The sequence below is a fragment of the Onychostoma macrolepis genome, chromosome 10 (genome assembly GCF_012432095.1).
Source record: "Onychostoma macrolepis isolate SWU-2019 chromosome 10, ASM1243209v1, whole genome shotgun sequence".
Lineage (NCBI taxonomy): Eukaryota > Metazoa > Chordata > Actinopteri > Cypriniformes > Cyprinidae > Onychostoma > Onychostoma macrolepis.
This window is the reverse complement of record NC_081164.1, coordinates 9,931,189-9,945,922: the sequence shown is the minus strand read 5'-3', so window position 1 is coordinate 9,945,922 and position 14,734 is coordinate 9,931,189. Positions and strand designations below refer to the sequence as shown.

General features: G+C 34.9%; 1 long non-coding RNA gene across 2 annotated transcripts in view; it reads left to right on the top strand.

Annotated features, from left to right (window-relative positions):
• The window catches only part of LOC131548431 (uncharacterized), an 81,767-nt gene that overhangs the window by 2,418 nt on the left and 64,615 nt on the right, over positions 1-14,734 (top strand). For both annotated transcript variants that reach the window (XR_009273150.1, XR_009273151.1), the window contains exon 2: positions 702-752. This is a non-coding gene — a long non-coding RNA (uncharacterized LOC131548431). The remainder of the gene's footprint in view (positions 1-701; positions 753-14,734) is intronic.

Below are 14,734 nucleotides of genomic sequence, written 5' to 3'. Positions count from 1 at the left end.
TCAAACCAAGACTTGCAGCATTTATAATTTATATCCTGCAGTTTTAATACAAGATGGAGTTTGGCTCATCTCAGCATGCCTTGTGTCATAACTGCAGGAGTAGCTGTCATAGACATTCCTATGAATAAAATACCATCTATCTATCTATCTATCTATCTATCTATCTATCTATCTAGCAAATGTTCGTTTAGAAACACATTTCTGATTGGTTAATATTCCCTATCGTCCATGGATATCAGACCAGTTATTGATTATATTGAAAATCACCTCAGTGTACTTTAGTGGAATAATATTACTGTAATATTGTTGCTGTGTTTGTCTTGTTGCTAGGCTGACTTGTGTTGTAGGCTGACATTGTGTCAAACTGCTGGAGTCTTACAAACGTTCCCTGATTAAAGTGAAAACACACACCATTTTATGTTTGTGATATCAGTAGCTGCATGCTTGAATGAATGATTTAGACATTGTTTTCACTTCGATTCGCCATAGAATCATTTATTTCATTTGGAAATTCTGTTTGAGATAAGAAATTGTGATCTAAAACTGTCCAGAAAGCACCTGTATTTTTCATGTAAAGTTTTTTATTATTTATTTGTTTGTGAAACTATACTTCTGATTTCTCTTTTATGTGAGCCTCACTCCTTGGCATTCGTATGTGGAATAGTAATCTGCACCTGTGATTGTGTTTTTTCTCATACTAGGACCCTTCCCTTTGACAAGGACAAAACAGAGACTGAGAGGGCTTCATACAGGTAACCTTTATGGTTTTTTTTTTTCTGTAAAGAAAATGTCAGTTTAACACTAGATTGATTGTTATATTGACTCATTTGGCATGGTAGGGAAACCTTGTAGCTGTAAAGGTGGAATAATTGGTTTTATTCAAATGTTTGTTGAAGGTGGGCAGTAGACAAGAAAATAAATGTTTATACAGTTTTTCTGAGTTAAATCTCTTGTGTTTATGTCAGCGCCTGGCCCGTATGTGTGTTTGAATCGAAAGCCCTGAGCAATTTCCATTGGATGGAGACCCACGGAAGCCTATTGAGAATGAAATGGCATATTTTATAATCAAATGAATCACGCTATTCACAGTATGTAACGGCTGCTCTGTAATTATACCTGCCAGTGTACATGATTCAAACAATTATTAGAGATGGTCATAGGAAATGGAATGAGCTGCACAGTAGACTGTTTGATTAGGTATTAAGAGACATTAGAAGTGTTTTGTGACAAAAGTGGCAATTTAGTACAATTGGTTTTAATGGTTCATTTCACCTTTTTAAGTTTTTTTTTTTTAAAAACAAATTTTCACTTACAATGGATAACCGTTTTGGGGTTTTACCCTTTTAAAGTGACACTGTAATATTTACATTAATATTTAGATAAATATTAATTGTAAGATCTTCATGCTTGATTTTACCTCCAAAGGCCTCAAATGGCCTTTTTGTAGCTTGCTAATTTAAGCCAAAGAAAAGTATCATAATGTGCATCAGTGAAGTTCCAAGGATATTTGCATATTAGCATATTTCTATGATTGATATGATCTTTTCTGTTGAGATGGTAACTTTCCTCTGTCTTGTCTGGTCAGGGGTGAGCAGTAAGGATGTCCTGACAGCCCTGAAGCCAGGGTGAGAGTGTCCCGGTCTAGTTAATCAATGTTGTGTCGTCACTACATCTTGTGAACCTGTGTTGATTTTATACATGTTTGTATGCTTTGCAAACTGAAACATTAGGGTTTTTTTGGTATTGAATGGTTTTGCAAATTTTGCTGATTTAAATATGTCAGTAAGTTATCTGGCTGGCTGACAAAGATGAGGTTTTGTTGAAACTGTGAGAATGAGTTTTTGATAGTCTTGGATGCATCAGTTATAATGGGATGAATATGATAAACAGATCAGTAATGTTTTGCACCATATGCCATCATTTTTCATAAAAGGTCTGTGTAGGTATTTATAGCTGTCATGAAGTTCTATTATAGCTTCTTGATTTCCTTGTTTTGTTTTTATAGTAGTTTTTATTATTTTTTTTCGGTAATCTTTAAACACTTTTTATTATTAAGCATCCAAATGGTTTTCAACATCAAGTGATTTCTGAAAGATCATGTGACAGTGAAGACTGGAGTAATGACTGCTGACACAGGGATAAATTATCTATCTATCTATCTATCTATCTATCTATCTATCTATCTATCTATCTATCTATCTATCTATCTATCTATTTTGTTTATGGATGCTCTCACCTAAGTATATTTTATCATCCTTTAGATACGTAGTTGTACTCCTGACTGCTGCTCTGTATTACCTATTGGTTTGATTTCATTGGCACAATTTAAGCCCAGGCCAAGACCATAAAGGATTTTCAATGAAAAGTCATCAATGACAAATGCAAATTAACCTGGCTTTTTGGACTCTTAATTTGGGTCCAAGAAACTGACCTCTTTTTGTGTCAGAATGTAAAGTTAGGGGAAAACCTCATCTGAGTGTTCATTACTGTTAGCCTCCATCTAGAAACATTGGAGTGCTTGGAGCAAAAATCAAGGTGTTATTCTGGTTTGAAATCTTGTGACTGTTCTGTGGTTGCGATTTCACTCAAGCACCGAGAAAACTTATTGAGAAACAATGCGGCTTGCTGCAAATTGTTGAAGAAAAAAGGTAATCACTTGGTAATGGATTACTGCAAATTATAATCCATCATTTACATCTATTAAATTCAATGGACCATGAATTTCACGCCTCAAAGAAATTGCAATATAGATCTTTTTATGAATTAATTAGGACCATTTTGCAACCATTAATCCTAAATGTTTAATGGATTAGGGTCAGATTCTGTTTTTAGACACGAAACGCCAAATTATTGTATTGTGGCTTTGTGCTGCATTTTGATCTGATGAAAATCCCTGATTGTTTGTCATGGTTGTATGGTTGGGATTGATGTTTATCGAAACAGAGGAGCTGGGAAAGAATCAGATGGGTGATTATGGTGCGGTTGTCAAAAGCATGAATGCCTCCAATTGTCAGATCCATCTCAGGCTTTCAGCAGGCAAGATGAGCATGATTACATAATTATGTGTGCAAAGTGGCTCTGAGGGGCCAGCAAGTGGTGCATACAAGAGCTATTATTTACTGTGGGCAACACAGAATACACTATCGAATGACCTGTGCAATTGCATGTGCTAGAGATAAACCGCATTATCTTGCTCCGTAACTTCAATGTGTATTATTATTTCCTATCATTTCGTTTTCAAACACAGCCCACGTGTGGAAGCGCATTATCAGAGCCATGAAAACATGAAACGTCGTTCTAATTGCCACTTGTTCCAGCATCTCTAAAGGTGAATAAATCTCTTTAGTTTGCAGTCATAAGACACTTTGTCAAGAAACAGGTTTAATATTTCTTGGAAAAGTAATGGCCTACAACATAAATAACACGCATTCATACCTGAAAAGTGAATTTTAAAACCATTATGTAGAAGCCGTTAAAACCTAAGGGCTACAACTAATGTTGATGTCAAACGATTCACGCTTTCCTTTTTAAGCACACATTGGTTTCAAAACTCACATTTGAGGTATGACTGTGTGTAATTTATATTTTAGAGCAAAACATTAAAGGGATAGTTTACACAGAAATGAAAATTTGATGTTTATCTGCTTACCCCAAGGGCATCCAAGACGTAGGTGACTTTGTTTCTTCAGTAGAACACAAACAAAGATTTTTAACTCAAACCATTGCAGTCTGTCAGTCATATAATGTCAGTCAATGGTATGCATGGCTTTGAGAGAAAAAACCAAACATACACAGACAAAACCAAATTAAACCATGCGGCTCGTGATGATACATTGAGGTCTTTAGACACTAAACGATCAGTCTGTGAACAGTATTTATATTGTTTTTTACCTCTGATCCACCGCCCGGTCCAACTGTCCTGAGCTCGTTCACACAACAGACCAATCGTTTCGTGTCTAAAGACCTCGCGATGCCGCAGGTTTTAATTTGATTTTGTCCGTGTGTTTTTTTTTTTCTCTCAAAGCCGTGGGTACCATTGACTGACATTATATGACTGACAGACTGCAACGGTTTGAGTTAAAAATCTTCGTTGGTGTTCTACTGACGAAACAAAGTCACCTACATCTTGGATGCCCTTGGGGTAAGCAGATAAACATCAAATTTTCATTTTTGGGTGAACTATCCCTTTAACATGTCTCTACACTCAAATCAAATGTGCGACACTAATTAGATTAGCCAACAAACTAATGTCGTGACTGGACAAATCTGTTATGTTTGTTGATCATGTATGCGTTTTCATACCTTCTAAACCTTAAGCATTTGGTTTTCAATGATTATATTGGGCTGTTGTGAATTTAGCTGACTGATGTCACTATGGTAAAGTTATCTCGCAGGCTAACATAGACGAGGTTTGTAATTGCAGAAATTGCTTGAGAAAGGCCAATGAGCTCAAATGAGCATTTAAATGTTGCTTTTAAGATGGACATATGTAAGCGCATTTTAGACGTGAGGAACATTATCCAAATGGATCCACTTTCATACTTTTCTTACATTAGTACAAATGTCTCTTGGAAATAGCTGGATGTTAAATGTAATTAGACTGATCAGATCTGTTCGGTGATTATAATGCATTCGCCTGAAACAGACTGGCAGAGATTGTATCTTCTGTGAGGTTAGCAGTCGAGAACATTAAAGGCATTCAAACTCATTATTGACTTTAAGAATCACAATATCTGTCTTACAATAGTGACGACTGCATTTTAATTCCGGTGTGTTTTTCTAAAGCGAAGTGAATGACACGTTTGAATGAACCTCAGAGGCTCTATTAATTGACTCTTGAGTGATGTCATTGATATATTTAACTCAGTCACTAACGAGTGTGAACCCACTCAAATGTTCTTTCAGGGTTTTCACCTCTGTCATAAGCATATTAGCAGATAATGCTTTCCTTTTGAATTATGTCAAGAGGCTAATTACCAAAATGTCACGAGCTAGTTACTTCAGAGCCTGCATTTTTTCCACATGGGCTTTAAAAACAAGGGGATTCTGAGATTGTCTTGATGCTTTATCCAACACCTGCAGTCGGCTCAGCTGCAGGTGCACCCTCCAGGCATGAGACACTTTAGTGCACCTATATAGAATTAACATAGCTGCACCAAACTGCGGCACTGTGCAAATTAATTTTTCAGAGGTTCACTTTGCTCTGAGAGAAAAAAGGGGCAGAGAGAAAAAAGGATGAAGAGTTCAAGAGAGACGAAAGACAGAGACACACAAACGAGCTCCCATCTGGGTCATTTTACAAAACAGGTGCCTTTTTTGTTCCCCATGTGCATGTTTTAAAATTAAGTTAAGCTGATGCAAACTTTTATTATGCGTTAGTACACTCTCAGAAAAAAGTCAGAAAAGCCATCACTGTGGCGGTACCTTTTTTTGAAAAGGTGCACTTTTTAAAACGTATTTACTCCTAAAGGGTGCACATTGGTACCTTAAAAGTACATATTGTTACCTAAATAGTATACATATTAGTACATTTTGAAAAGGTACCGCTCCAGTGACAGCTTTTATATCCTTTTTTCTGAGAGTGTGTTAGTGTTTTAAACTTACAAACAAGTAAAATGATCTATATCTGTTTATCTATGTATATCTATCATTTTCTCTCACTACAGATTTATAGATATAAAATATTCTACCATTCAAAAGGTTGGAGTTTCTTTATGCTTCTGAAAGAAGCCTCTTATGCTCACCAAGGCAGCATTTATTTGACAGAAAATACAGAAATCATAAAATCATATACATATCAATACATGTCAGTATTATACATATTATTACAATGTAAAATAACTGTTTTCTATTATAATATTTAAAAAAAACTTATTCTTTATTGTTGCTCAATAATTACTTATTATAAGGGTTCAAAATAATCGTGCTGCTTAATACTGTTTTTGAAGCTGTGTTGCTTTAAAAAATAGATTAATCTATTTAGGAATAGAAAGGTTAAAAGAACAGTATTTAAAAAAAATACTTTTGTAATATTATAAATGTTATGTTATTAATTTCTATCTTCTATCTTTACGGACCACAAATCAACCTATCTATCTATATTAGATTTTATATATTAGATTTTAGTTCACAAAGTGAAAAAAAATAAATAAATTTCATGCGCAAAAGTTAAGACATGCTTTTTGTGGATGTTAAATAATTGGCGCAAATACCAGTAATTTGATGAGCGCAAACGTTAGTAGAACTAAATTCAATAAGGTCAGGTGCAAAAATAACTGTGTCCACGCCTTTTCAGCGCTAATTCTTCACTGTGCATCTTTACTAAAACCTGACAGTACTATTTTAACGCCAAAAGACTGTTTGTGCCTAAAACTGGCCCTTAGTTTTATATTTTAATTGTCATTTATCTTTACATTGGCAATTTACCAACACTAAGCACATTATTAGTCCTGCTATTGCACTTAATGTACTTAAAACAATCAGCATTTTTTTAAAATAGGAAAGGCACCTGTTTCATACAATGATCAACCTATTAAAACCATACTTATCAGAAGGTGCCATTATTTATGTCAATGAAATGTAAATTAGCATTGTGCCTAAAGCAGAATGATTTGACATTCAGACATGCACTATCAGTGACAGACAGCGATGCTGCATTTTAGTTTAAACGTAAGATGTGTCTCCCAGACAACAGAGCCCTTCGTATCAGGGCTACACATTTCCATGTGTGTGCAAATCTCCAGACTCCTTCACATACTGCAGCCCAACTTCCTGTTTTCCCCACTCCTTTTAAACACTTCATGTTTGATCTTCTCAGTATCATGAGCAAAGGGCTGGCAGGTTGGATCCTGACATCCTTTGAGACGCAGGTAGGCGTAGATTGGCAGTAATAAGGGCTGTTTGTCACCTCTGGGGACTCTGCATTCTCCCCAGCAACACGCTGAAGCTTTTTATGAAAAGAGAACCAAAACAGATCCTCTTCTCTGTTGAAACTTAGCAAAAAGGTATCTCCTTTTTTTCTGAATCATCTTCCAAGGGGTGTTTGTGATGACTCCATTTTGCCATTTTAGTTTCAAGCGAAACGTTCCAAGCACCCATGTCATATTTATAATTTACAGATTGGAAAAAAATAGAAAGAAAGAGAAGTTTTGTCTGTTGTGCATATAGAGGGCATTGCCTTTAGCGAGAGAAACAAACCTGTTCCATTTTCGGTGATTTATGGGCTGTGTTTTGGATTTTGCTTGCAATTCTCAGCTTGTGAACCTGAGCCGTAAAGGAAACTATCTTACTATGTCTGCAGGTGTTCACAAATCGTACTTATTTGGCGAGTGGAAAATCCAATGTAGAATGTGTTTGAATCGGTTATGATCCCCTGTGGTTTTAAGTTATTACAGCATTCTAACAACATCTTTCCTTTTGTCATATATTGTAATAAACTCTGTGTGCCATTGTTTCTGCTCCCACCTGTCTGCCAATCATTCATAGTGAAGTCCATGTAATACTTTCTGCTCTGTATGTGTATATAAAGTGCTAAAGGAATAGTTCACCCAAAAAATGAAAATTTATCGTTCACTCACACAAATATGTGTTTCGTCAGGTCTGATGTAAGTTTTGTCACGACACAGGAGACATGAGAATCAATGACGTGTTATAGAGCCGTGTTTGATTTGGTAGCTACACTGCACCATTCAGAAATTTTCTTCATGATTCAGAAGATTTCTTTAATGCAGGGGTTAAAGCAAAAAAAATCTTTTGACTGAAATGTTTTCCTCGGCCAAACCCCATTCCACAGCCATACCTGTCACACACCCAGTTTAAGAGCTGTGTTTTTCTTCTTGTAATTAGGAGAGCTTGTCCTCCTAATTAAAAAAATTTAGGAGCACCTTCTAATCAATAATAAAAAATTCTGATAAAAAAATAGCCTTCTTAATACGAGGTGACATTTGACTCAAAGTGATTTACAGGGGCATTTTCTTTTTACGTTTGTATATGCATTTTTCTAATTTTATTAAATGTATGCAGTGTTTCCTCTAGGATTTTTTCCAGCTGTGGTGGCATTTCCCATGGAACACACCCCCTACCCACCCAAGAATCACCTGCACTCAGAATTGAATTTATTTTAACTGAAAAAGACAAGTAAATAGTAAATAATAAAATAAGAACAAATTAATGACAATTAATAGCACACAAACAAAAACAATAACAAGATACAAATGAAATGATCAGTACTTACGTTTTTTCAGTTAGGTCTAACTAATCTATTCAACTGTAAAATAACACTGGATAGTCTTCGCTGTATAATGAAAGACAGCAGCGGGTTTATTTAGGCTGCTGTCTCTTTAAGAACTCATGCCCGGATCTAATATGTTACATGGTTCTATGCTTACTTTTCTTTTTAGGAGCACTTGTCCTCCTCATTTAAAAAAAAATTAGGAGCACCTTCTGATCCATAATCAAAAATTCTGATAAAAAAATTTGCCTTCCTAATACGAGGTGACATTTGACACCTTAAAGTGACTTATTTTCTTTTTACTTTTGCAATGGCATCATTTTCATATGTCAAATTCAAAAATTTACGTTTATAAGCTTTTTAAAATTTCTATTTAAAACAATATAATGATAAGTAGAATAAGACAAATAAGGTACCAATCATATGAAATTAGTATTAATAAAAAATGTATTTGTACTACAGAGGTGGCATAGAAGAACACAAAAGTGGCTTGTTGTAGGTACATTTTCAGACGTTTAATGAGGCTCAGAGGTGGCATGAGTGCAATTAAATTCATAGATTCATGTGGAGATTAATGTTTTAAATATAATTTTGAATACAGAAATATTAAATGATTTAAATAACTGAAATTATCCGCTAAAAATATTCATTCAATTGATTCGTTCGAACTGCTGATTCATTCAGGAATGAAGCAAGTGACTGTCTTTATGAATGGGTAATCATGAATCACTGACTCACTAGATTCCTTCAAAAATGCACTTTCATTCATGAATGAAACGCCGCTGTGTTTGTTTTTAGAGATGCACAGCGGCTCAGCTGTTTCTTTATTTGGAACTATTTTCGTTGATGATATAGAGCAAAATCATGCAGTACTTGTTTATTTATCTGTTGTATTAAATCAATATCACATTTGCAAACTCCCTTAATAATTATTAAAAGCTGTCACTCTCCTTATCGCGATCTGTGGGTGCACAGAAAATGAGAGCGCGCGACTTTTGAGTTCTCAAGACTCAAAAGCACGTGCAAATGTGATACATTCCGTCGGAACCTGCGGGAAAGAGTAGAATTATTATTAATAGCCGCAATCCCGCGCCGAAATTCAAGTTCTGCTCTGTGTTCTCTGCTACTGTAAAAGCACCGTCGTGAAGCACCTTTATTATTAAGAGTGTATTATATAATGTACAATGAGTATTTATCAATGTTGAAAAGAGTTTGACATTTTTTAATCATTTTTTAAAAGATTTTTTCATGAAAGTTCACAAGAACAGCATTTATTTGAAACTGACATGTATTATATTTAAATGCATCCTTGTTACATAAAAGTGTTAATTTTTCCAAATAAAAAGAAAATACTGATAGGTTCTAAACAGTACAAGAAAAGGGTTCTTCAGCTTGTAACGATAGCAGAACCCTTGTGGTGCTAAATAGAACCCTTTTCATAGGGTTCCATAAAGAACCATGCTTTGAAAATGCTATATAGGACCTTAATGGTCTTTTTAATGATGGTTTATTTTCATTAATATTAGTACATTAGTATATTTATATCTTTAATAGTATTATTAATATTATTTGTATATATGATTTATTAATATAGTTTTTTATCCCTCTATCTGCCTGGTCTTATATTATCTTGTAGCCTCTATTAGGGTTTTTACATCATAAAACAACAACAATAGCATGTCAATTAGGTACTTTTATTTATTTATTTATTTTTAATGACATGCGAAATTATAACAAAAAGGACAGTGCTCTAACAACAGTTATTAGCAGAATACATTAATAAATGACAATTAACATAAATAAATACTTAAAGTAAAACAAAATAGAAACAGAAAATAGTGTGATGAAGACCAAGTTCCAGTGAAATACTGTATTTTCATAATCCTCTATGATGCCTGAAAGTCCATCATTATGCATATTTTGGTGTGATTGAGTGGTAGTTTCTCTCTGCAGATGGCGAGGTTGTAAGGTGTGACAGCATCTGAAATGCACAATTGAGTTTACAGTTACAATGTGTCTTCTTCCATTTGTTTAAAACCATTGTTTTTGAAGGTCAAAAGTAGTATGTTAAAAGGAAAAAGGGATATAAAGTCATGGGATAGCTGTGACTGGGTATGTTTATGCATAAACCCAAGTAATAATAATAATCATCATCTCACATAAATTCTATCTTTGTTACTTACTTGGTGGTGAAGAGGAGATAAGTATATTTAGCTGAACAGGGCTGGTCACACTTATATATTCTGTTAAACTAAAAAGAGACAAAAAGACATTGGTAGGAAACCAGTTACAATTTGAAAGTTAAATTATAGACATTAAGAAATAAATTATTTACCTGTTGAATGTGTTGACAGTCTGTGTAGCTGAATGGCTGAGCTCCAGAAAAGCAGTATTGAGCCTTTTATATATATATATATATATACACACACACACACACACACACACATAAAAACCTTAGGGTTTTACATTAAAACAAGAACAATGTTGTGTGGATTGGGTAGTTTTTTATTGACATGTAATTTTGTAGCAAAAATGTCAGTGCTCTTAACAACAGTTATTAGCTGAATACATTAAAACATGACAATTGACAATGACCATGAATAAATACACAAAGAAGTAAAACAAAATAAAAACAAAAAATAGATGTGATGAAGACCGAGTTCCAGTGAAACTGTCACATCTACGCTGGAGCAAGGAGAACGCAGGAGGGGGACATAATGAGGGGACTAAAGGGACACACCTGGAATCAAATCAAACTAAACAAGGACAGGAAAAACCAAATAAGGGCAAACAGGAACACACACGTGACAGAAATATCTTCATATGCCTTTAAGTCCATCATTATGGTGTGACTGAGTGACAGTTTATCTGCAGATGATGAGGTTGTGGGATGTGATGCATGTGGGATGTGGGATGTGATGCAACTGAGTTTAGAATTACAGTGTGTCCATTTGTTTATGTAAAAACAATTATGTTCAGGAAGGCTAAAAGTAGCAAAAAATGGACAGTATGTGAGCCCTTCACAAAAAAGAAAAAAAGGTGATATAAAGTCATGGGATAGCTTTGTAAAACCAAGTAATAATTAAAAAAAAAAAATTAACAGTATGGATTATAAATTCAATATCTCTGTTACCTACTTAGTGGAGAAGAGGAGAGAAGTATCCTCAGTTTAAAAGAGCTGCTCACACTTACATGTGACCAAAAAACTAAAAAGAGAAAAGAACATGTTTGTTTGGAAACCAGTTAAAATTTTAAACTTAAATTTGTATTTAAATTTAAGAATGAAATCATTTACCTGTTGAGAGTGTGTTGACAGTCTGTGACAGCACACATACATCTGGCTGACGTCGGCCCAATATCGAAACGTCGGCCTCATTACCTAAAACATCTAAAAAAAAATGTAAAAAACATCGGCCAGGCGTAGGCCGATATAATTTGGTCAGTGCTGTTTTCCCACTCATCAATCGTCGGCCCTGAGTCGGCTCACGAGGGCAACCCACAGACAGAAGAGACTCATCCCGGCGACATCTGTGGCTTTCAGGTAAGATTTCACATGAGCTAAATTAAAATAAAATACTACTTTGTTAATTCTGTGACACTTAACAGGTACTAGTAAGGCACTCGGTGTGCTACAGCACAGGTGAAGAGACTGTGGCTCATTTCCAACTAACTTGTTTAGCTAACAGTCACGGTAGCGATTTTTTAAATTAATGTTAACGCCTTAATGAGTTTCCAGCAATTTCTCTGAGGGAAAATGTAAAAGCGAATTATTAAAGAGAAGTCCTAACTGCTTTTTCGCCGTGTTTTTCACTCTTTTACAGGCTGCCAGAAAGAATCCGTCTCTATACGGTGAGCTATTGTTGCTGTTGCTTTTTGAACTACAGAATGAGTTTTAAATTCATTATTGAATAATTTTTGAATGAGACTGTAAATTATTAATGTAATGTTTTAATTCTAGATGATTGTTCGTGTAAATGCTGTGTGTGCCTTGAGCTCTGAACTAGCGGGGAGCAGAGTTGCCATGGAAACGGGGTGTCAACACAACTCCAGTGTTGCCAACTTAGCAATTTTGTTGCTAAATTTAGCAACTTCTCACTTATCTCCCAAAAGCCCCTAGCAACAAATTTAGCTATTTTTAACATTTATTTGGCTATTTTTTTGGCAACTTTTGATAAATGACTCAAACGATAAAAAGGCACACAATTTCCATCTAAATTACACAAAATGAGTAAACCAAAGAGAAGAATAGCAATACACACATCACATGAATTAAGTTAGCTGCTATTTACAATTGTTCAATTTGATAATAATAATTGAATAATTGTTCATTTATGATACACCTTAGCTTGTACCTGCGATTGTTGATCAGTACACTGCAAGAAAAATATCTAGAAAAATGGAAAAGGTACTAGTAATTTTTCAGGACATTATGTGTTATCCATTATCCGTTGTAACCCTATAACCCGAAAACACAAAATACAATGCGTAATTAAAAATGCAGGTAAAAACAAATTCCTTAATGTTAACATAGTAAAAATTGCGAGTTTATATCTCCGAAAACTCGCAATTCTGACTTTTTTTCTCAGAATTCTGAGATATAAACTCGCAATTGTGACTTTTTATCTCAGAATTCGGAGATATAAAGTCGCAATTCTGAGATATAAACTTGCAATTCTGAGATATAAAGTCGCAATTCTGACTTTTTTTCTCAGAATTCGGAGATATAAACTCGCAATTGCGACTTTTTATCTCGCAATTCTGACTTTTTTTCTCGCAATTGTGAGTTTATATATCACAACTCTGACTTTCTCGCACCATCATCAAAATGAACTAGATGAATGCTGCGTCCGAATATGATTTTTGAACAAACATATAAATTACTAATTATTCTCCATTTCTGTGTTTTACGATCGCGGTTGGACAGTACCATTACCGCCGGGCAGGGCGCGGGAGGGGGGACGGCGCGCACAGCTTTCAGACACAATATTCTTCATTTCTTTATATTTCTGAGTTTGAGGCAGCTTCTATCGTGTTATTTTAACAACAGCTGTCAAGTAAAGAGCGTATTATTGTAACATGAGAGTGAATATATGAATGCACGCAGGTGGATTTCACTCTCGCATAAAACGCGCTTTCATCTCTATGTTCTTGCTCTAGAATTATCTTATCTCCTGTATTTAATGTTGTAAGATATCGACCAAGCAAGACATCCCCGATGACAATTGTAAATAAACTAAGGATTCATTATTTATTAGTTAGTATTAATTATTATTTTAAGTATTTTTTTTTTTATTATTTAGTCAATTATATATGAAGGGTTAGTGCTATCTGAATTTTTCTTCTAAAATGAGCATTTTTCTCAGGCTCCTATGTTTATGTTCAGTTATTTCACTTTAATGACAATAGCCCCTTTCACATAGTAATACCAGTAAATTGCCGTAAAATTACCAAAACGACTTTCCGAAAACAGCATTCCGTCTTTTTTCCGGTAAAGCACCATTCACACATCGGTTTTAAATTACCGGTAAATTCTGTGACATCATAAAATGGAAATGACCTCTAAACGGCTGCGCCTCACGGTGTTGTGTTTGTAAACATGGAGGGGTAAACGTGATCAGTGTTTTTGTTGATATTTTCATTTTTGTGCCAAATGTTCACGTCCATGCTGCTTCTTTTGGCCCAGAGACATCGCACGACTTCAAACACAGCGCGGAGTAAATGCGTCATCTGCATCAGAATGTTATGATTGGCCCAGAGCCATTGAATTTTGAATTTCAACGGCTCTGGATTGGCCCGTAGTAGACGTCTTACGTCACCGCGTTCTGAACTCGTACGTGCTCATACCGGTAATTTTCTTTCTGCGTTCACACACAGCAGAATTCCGGCAATTTACTGGTAATGTTACAACTTCTTATACCGGTAAATTGCCAGAACGAATTTACTGGTATTTTTGAAAAGGTCCTGTTCACACATGATCTCTTTACGGCAATTTACCGGTAATTTTCCGCAAAAGTCTGTATGTGTGAAAGGGCTTAATGAAAAGAACCTGTACCTGAGAAAAATACTCTCATTTTAGAAGAAAATTTCAGATAGCACTTAGAGGTTTTTGCATCTGAACCCTTCATATATAATTGACTAAATACAAAGAATAAAATTTTTCAAAAATACTTAAAATAATGACTAATAGGCTACTAACTAATAAATAATGAATCCTTAATTTATTTACAATTTTCATCGGAGATGCCTTGCTTGGTCGATATCTTACAACATTAAATACAGGAGATAAGATAATTCTAGAGCAAGAACATAGAGATGAAAGCGCGTTTTATGCGAGAGTGAAATCACCTGTGTGCATTCATATATTCACTCTCATGTTACAATAATACGTTTTTGGCTTGACAGCTGTTGTTAAAATAACGCGATAGAAGCTGCCTCAAACTCAGAAATATAAAGAAATGAAGAATATTGTGTCTGAAAGCTGTGCGTGCCGTCCCCCCTCCCGCA